Source organism: Silene latifolia, chromosome Y (assembly GCF_048544455.1).
Source record: "Silene latifolia isolate original U9 population chromosome Y, ASM4854445v1, whole genome shotgun sequence".
Taxonomy (NCBI): Eukaryota; Viridiplantae; Streptophyta; class Magnoliopsida; order Caryophyllales; family Caryophyllaceae; genus Silene; species Silene latifolia.
The window spans coordinates 205,940,483-205,948,012 of NC_133538.1; the positions used below are offsets into that span (position 1 = coordinate 205,940,483).

The following is a 7,530-nucleotide window of genomic DNA, read 5'->3' on the forward strand; positions in this document are numbered from 1 at the left end:
ATGAAGAGTTTCTAGAGGTGTTACTTGAGTTCAACAAGGCAATTTGTTGCTTGAGTTCTTCTATCAATCCTTTAACCTCAACATTGTTGGCCGACTCGACGGTTGACTTTCCCTTCCTCTTGTGCCTATCATTATTCCAATGAAAAGTACGGGAAGCCATTTCCTCAATAAGTTCCTTGGCCGTCTTGTGATCAATTTTGTCTAATGCCCCCTTTCCCATAGGAATCTAGGTTCATTTTCATTTCATTGCTCAACCCCTCATAAAAGTTGTTGATCAACTCATCATCTCCGATCCTGTGGTGAGGACACAACCTTTGGAGTCCTTTATACCTTTCCCATGCTTCGTAAAGGGTCTCATCATCATGTTGGGTGAAGCCTTGAAGCTCACTTTTGATTCTTGCGGTTCTTTGTGGTGGGAAGTACTTGTTCAAGAAGGCCTTGGAGACATCATTCCAAGTTCTAAATGAATCGGGCTCACAACTCTTCAACCATTCCTTAGCACTCCCCCTCAAGGAATAAGGAAAGAGTCTAAGGCGGATGGCATCCTCCGATACTCCATTTGCCTTGAACATGTCACAACTATCCAAGAATTCATTAAGGTGTTCATTGGGGTTTTCGGTGGCTCCCCCTCCGAATTGGTTTCCTTGGACTAGTTGCAACAAAGTAGCCTTTACATCAAAGTTATTGGCTTGAATAGGTGGCTTGACAATACTTGGGTTCACCACCTTCTTCGGAGCCAAATTATCCCTCATAGGAACCGCGGCCATTGTTGCTTCTTCGGGAATTCCAAATGGAATCTCAAAGAACTCAAGATTACCCGGTTCTTCTAAAATACCTTCCACTTACTCAACAAAGGGATTAGTAACAAAGAAAGACCTAGTCTAAACTAGAACAAAACAACTAATATCATGCCAATGCTCCCCGGCAACGGCGCCATTTTGATATGCGGGGTTTGTCGCACTCCCCCGATCAAACAATTTACTCAACTAATGTAGTAGGGTAGTCGAGGTCGAATCCACAGGGAGCATGGGTGATTACTAATCGTTTTAAATCTTTGTTTAGCTAAGTCGAAAATAATTGGATGAGGTTAAAAACTAAACAACTAAACTAGATAAAATAAAATGCAAATTAACAAAAGATGATAATTGAATAAGAGAGGATTAAAGTTGTAAATCAAATGAATAAAAGGCCTAGAACTCGGTTCTCCCTCAACATTTCGTAATTCCACATACTAATTCCCTAGGCTAATCACTCGGGTAGACAAGTAAGGAGGTGACGGCTCTAATTCGCCTAAGACCCCCCTCTCGGGTTCGAAATAGGACACTAGCACTACCCACCAACCCCTCTCTCGAGTTCGAAGGTCGGAATCCCTAACTCAACACTCAACAACCCCAAAAACATGCATATTTCCGAGGAGGTCAAGAACTTGGTCAAGGTCATTAAGCCCCATCAATTTCCGGGTCATCCCACTCCTCCTCTCGGAGGTCGATTTCAAACGCTAATTTAGAGGTGCTCTACCCGGTTCTCCCTTTCGGTCTCAACCTAGGTTCGCAATAGGGTCGAATTCCGGGTATCCAAATCACAACCTAACCAACTCTCGTTGGTGGACAAGGGTCACAAATCAACATTACCCAAAATCGATCCTTAAACCATGTAATTCCTCTAAACTACCCTCACCAATTTCCCCCAAATAATTAGCCTTTATGAGATTCAATTAGTGAAGTTACTCATGTCGGGTCAAACCGAGTCCTAGTAGAAGACTACTCACTAATCATGTTTCTTAAGACAAAAGAGACAATAAAGATGGATTCTTTAATCATGAACATGATGTGAAAATGGATTCTACAACTAATCATGCAATTACCCAACAAATCTAAGAGGAAATGCTAATTTAACTAAGAAGAGCAAGGATTAAGACAAAAAGACTCAAACTTTAACACAATCACCCAAAGGTTCAACCTTTAGATGAGAAACAACAATGGTGAACATGAAAAAGATGAACAAGATAAAGACAATAACAATCTAACAACAAAAGAGAGGAATTTAAGCATAAACAACTAACAAAACTTGAATGAAAATAAATGTAAACAAATGAAATTAAGTGAGAGAATTATACCAACATGGAAACTTTGAATTGATGGAAGAACTTGGATAAACAAGAGAACAATTGTATTAATTTTTGAGTAAAGATTACAACTTGGGTAAGAGGAAAATTAATTTAGGGTTCTAAAATATTTGAGAGAAAGATGAACTAGTCTAATTTTCTAATCTAATTTCTAAGGTAGTGATTGTGTAATGTCTGTTAATGGGTAGTAATGTTGGGTCCTTTATACTAGTCTAATACTACCACTAATACAACCAAATAATAATAGTATTAATCTAATAATAATAATAATAATAACTCTAATCCTAACTACAAAACTAATCGACACAAATTACACCAACAAAACAATTGAAAAAAAAAAAAGAAAAAGGAAAAAAGGGGAAGGGAAACACGCGTGTGAACCAAATGCAGCAAAAGGGGTGTCCTGCCGGCACGCCGGCGGCCGGGGCTTGTGCCGGCAGCGAGGTCAATGATGCAAAGGGAAGAAATAAGCGTGAAGTGTGTTGTGTCGGCTGCCGGGGCACCGGCATGGAGCACAAAAAATGATGCGAGGGAGTTGAATTGGTGCGTTTTGCCGGTATGACGGCTGCCGGTCCCTATACCGGTAGCGAGGTCTTCACAAAAAAGAGAACAAATTGGTGTGTTCTGCCGGTTGAGGATGTCGACTGCCGGGGCACCGGCATGGAGCACAAAGCTTCATAAAAGCTCGGTTTCGATCCCGAGTTCGAAGATAGCGCAATATTTTGTGGTGGTGTTGTTGATGATGATTGAAAGGGGACGATAATGATGATGGTGCTGCTGTTGTCGGTTGCGGGGTTGGCGAAATTATGGTGACGGAGTTGCAGCTGGTGAGGAGTGATGATGGTGGACAAGAATGGTGATGATGAAGATGCAGGGGTGCGAAAATGGTGATCAGGGACGATGATGATGGCTAATTTGAAATGAATATGTTGATGTAGGTGATGAAGACGAATGAAGGAGGTGATAAAATGGTAATGGTGATGAATTTATTAATGGAGGTGATGATGGTGGATAAAAATGGTGTAGTATTGATGATGATGGTACGAAATGCTGTTGCTCTGTTGCTAAAGTCAAGAGTTGACTTTGCTCATGTGTTTCTTTCCATCACTTTCCTTTGACTCTACCTTGACCCGTCTTATTTCCGTCTTGTTCCTTAATTTCCGTCTCAAATTACTCTTAACTCGAATCTCCTCTTTATCATTCCACCTCTCCTACAAAATATAAACAATAAAATAATATTAATACTAATATTATCAAAACTCGAGTATTACTAAACATAACTAATACAACTCATCATTATAAACTAGTTATAAACTAGTAAAGTAATAGCAATACGAAAATTACAATAAAAAATACGATTAATTATTAAACATGACTAAGACGACTAATTATTATAAATTAGTAAATAAATGAGCTATTTAACCGTTTAATCACACAAAATCGAGTCGTAAAATAAGATAAAAGGATGAGTAAAATGACGCTAAATTACTACTTATCAGTTAATATTCCTGAGGAACCTAGGAGATCGGGTAGAGACTCTCATCCTCCGGACAGATACATTGGTATGGTCGAGGAGAATGATGTTTTACTTCTAGAAAATAATGAACCCGCAACCTATAAAGGTGCTATGACCTGTTCCGACTCAAAGCTATGGCTCGAAGCCATGCAATCCGAGATGGACTCCATGTATGAGAATAACGTATGGGATCTAGTTTATTTACCTAATAAGGTAAAACCTCTACAGTGCAAATGGCTTTACAAAATAAAGCGTTCTGTAGACGCGCAACCAGATATCTATAAGGCACGACTTGTGGCAAAAGGTTTCACTCAAGTGCAAGGATTGCATTATGATGAGATTTTTGCACCTGTAGTCATGCTACGTTCCATTCGGATAATCTTATCGATTGCCGCATTTCATGATTATGAGATTTGGCAAATGGATGTGAAAACCGCCTTCTTAAACGGTTATTTGGAGGAAGATTTGTGCATGGTGCAACCCGAAGGTTTCATAGATCCTAAACATCCTAAGAAAGTATGCAAGCTTAAGCGTTCCATTTATGGACTTAAGCAAGCTTCTCGGAGTTGGAATCATCGTTTCGACCAAGTGATAAAAGAGTATGGTTTCACTCGATCGGTCGAAGAACCATGCTTATATATCAAGTCGAGTGGGAGCAAGATTGTATTCTTGGTATTGTATGTCGATGACATACTCCTGATTGGGAATGACATTCCTCTCTTATCTTCGGTTAAAGAATGGTTGAAGAACCATTTCCAGATGAAAGATCTGGGTGAGGCACAGCGTATTTTGGGAATCCGTATCTACCGAGATAGATCACGACGGACGTTATCACTTAGTCAGGAATCTTATCTAGGTAAGGTTCTTGAGAGGTTCAGCATGACCAACTCCAAGAAGGGGAACCTTCCTATGACGACTGGGATGCAGTTGAGCAAGTCTCAGTCACCCACGACGCCTGAAGGTATTGAGCGCATGAGTCGTGTACCATTTTCGGCCGAAAGGAGCCGAACAACATCACAAACACCGAGCTCTCCATCCTGGGCGGTTACCTGAACGTTGACTATGAGGGTCCTTTTACCCTCAACATTGCCTACTTGACCGCCCAGGGGCTGAAGGAGACGGGATCTATTGCCTGCGGTAGCATAGCCACCATTCTTGCCCGTTCCCTCTTCTCCGTCTGGCCTCGTGACTTGCAGTACCTCGAGGGAGAGAGGTTTCTGAGTCTAGATGCCAGGCTTTCTCAGCATTGGCTGACCCCAGACTACCAGACATGGAAGATAGACGGTTCCTTGTCTGTAGACTTACCTTGTGACACTCTCCCCCGTCTAGCCCCTTTGCCTACTGTCGCTAGGGGCCACCGACTGCCACCTCCACCGGTCTACCACCTTTCACTCAGACCACCTCCCACTATTCCCGCCGCCAAGAAGCGGCGTCGACTTGAGACTGGAGAGGGGTCCACACCTTCAGGGAGTACTCAGCCTTCCACGGCTACTCCCATCCCGACCCCTACTCCTACTCCCACTCCCACACCCACCGACCAGACACAGGCTCAGCCGGTTTTTCCGGCTACTTTCGTACCACCTCCACCCTTTGTGGTGTCCGCGGTCATGGACCAAGGGCGCCGTGACGGTTTGTTGCTTGAGATTGCAGAGCGACAGGCTCTTATGGAGAGGGACTTAGCCCTTACCTTGCACCCTCTGTACGAGTACCACTTGAGGCGACACCGTCCGATCCCAGAGGGTTGGCCACACCCTTCCTTTTACCGGTACCCAGCTGAGGGGTACCCGGAGTCTGCTGAGGAGGAGGACGACGAGGACCCTACGGTGGCTGCGGAGAGAGCTCGCGCTGAGAAGAGGAGGAGGAGGAGGAGGATCCGGAGTTCAGGGTGGAGGACATCCGTGACGAGGAGGCTGATGAGTAGCTACTGCTCTACTCACTTCCCCAGTTTTCTGGCTGGTTTGGGGAAGTTCGTGTTTTGTATGTATTTCTTACTCTTTTATTTTGTCTCCTTTTTATTTCATTGTTTTTATTCTTTATTGGTTGTATATTCCCGTTCCCCTGTATATATCTCATTTGGTGTATCTTTGGAGGACAACGAGGGCGTTGTTCGTTTTGGTTTGGGGAGGGTATTGCATCCTTTTGAGTCAGCAATTGCATTTGTTTTGCATTCACGTTTATTTATTTCAGCTTGCATTGTTTTTATTTCATTAAAAAATCAAAAAAAAAAAAAAAAAAACCAAAAAATTAAAAAATTTCAAAAAATCCTAAAATATTCACGTTTATTTTTGCATATAGGTTGAGTCGGAACGGTAAATTTTCGTGATGAAACTGCACTATAACTTATCATTTTACTTGAGCCTTGCACTTCTGTTGATAGTTATTAGCTTTGTCATACGCATAATCTACGAGTTTCTGTTCAAATATAGCTGACTGTTTAGACTTGACCTGATAAATTGGCAAACTACTCCATAAATACTGAGTTTTAGAGCCCATAACCGGTGACATTCATGACCGGTTCATTAGGAATTAAGAGTAGTATCCTTGCCTTGCATGTTCATCTTTTTTGCACTTTTATGACATTCAATTTCTTGTCAAATGCACATATTCGGGTTTATGGTTGGTGTCACATGCAGGGAGGTGCTTGCAAATTTCCTCTTTTCTTATATTTTTCACCCATTTTACTCCACTTTAGCCAAAACTTGCCTTTTTGACCCATTAGCTACATCCAAAATTAAGCCTGCCTAGTCAAACTAGTTTTAGTATGTCTTTTGTGGTATGATTTTCCATCTGCAGTTTGGCCCGTATCTTTTGTATGGAGTTGGTGAAAAAATTAAGGTAGGAGAAAAAGAAGAAAAAAAAAGAAAAAAAAAAGAAAACGTGAAAGAAGAAGAAAGAAAGAAAAGAAAAAAATGAAAAATGAAAAAACAAAAGAAGGCTGATTCACGCAAAGGAAGAAAAAGAAAAAAAAAAAGAGTTTCATTTAATTGTTGTGATTCATTCAGACGATGTTTAAAAAAAGAAAGTTTGTGACCGTCTAACTCCTTCATTCTTATTCTATATTCTTGAGGAGATTGTGTTTGAGTCTAGTGAGCTGTGTGCCAAATGAAGGACATTTGTACTTAGTTTTTCAGTCAGTTGACATTCGGATGATTTATTATGGTCCTGTTAGGAACTAGCTTGACGCTTTTACCTCCACATTACCATAACTTGTTTTGCCTTTTCTCACCTGAACCTCACTCTTCCCATATTATTTGTAAGCCCTCGGCTGTGACGGACATTTTTGGTTGGAGTGTGTGCATTAGTAATTGAATTGTCTTTCATTTTTGTTGCATGCATGCTATGTAGGTCACAGTTAGGTGAGTGACTGTCTTTCCTTCTCTCTTTTACATATAACATTCACCCCTTGCTTCATGAGAGAAGAGTGACCACGAGAGAGTCCGATTTTGTAGGTCTTGCAAGGTCGATAGATCGGCTATATTTCTGAATAGCTTATAACTCGTTTGTGTATTGACTGCTTAGCTTTAACTGTTAATATTTGTTGCATTAAATTGGTTCAAGTAGACAAGTTAAGCTAGCTCTGAGTTTTCATTTCCGTTCCATTAGTTGCATTTTAGTTTACTCGAAGACGAGTAAAGGTTCGGTTTGGGGAGATTTGATACGTGCATATTATATAGTCTTTTTAGCCTATTTCAGCACGTATTTCTATGCATTTTTGTACTGTTTATATAGTATTATGCCCTGAATTGGCTACTTTGGTTCGTTTTGTAAATTTTGTAGAAATGAACGCGAAAGTAGTGGAATCGTACCCTTTTTTGTCCTTTTTGCATGCATTTAGAGGAGACGGGATTTTCCAGAGTGAGATACTGCATTGGGAAGCGTGAAGGCACGG

General features: G+C 41.1%; 1 non-coding gene across 1 annotated transcript; it reads left to right on the forward strand.

The window, feature by feature from the left end:
• The first annotated feature begins 291 nt into the window (after positions 1–291).
• LOC141635991 (small nucleolar RNA R71) lies at positions 292–398 on the forward strand. Its single transcript, XR_012540638.1, has one exon. It is a non-coding gene; the product is annotated as a small nucleolar RNA R71 (small nucleolar RNA).
• The last annotated feature ends 7,132 nt before the right edge of the window (positions 399–7,530 follow it).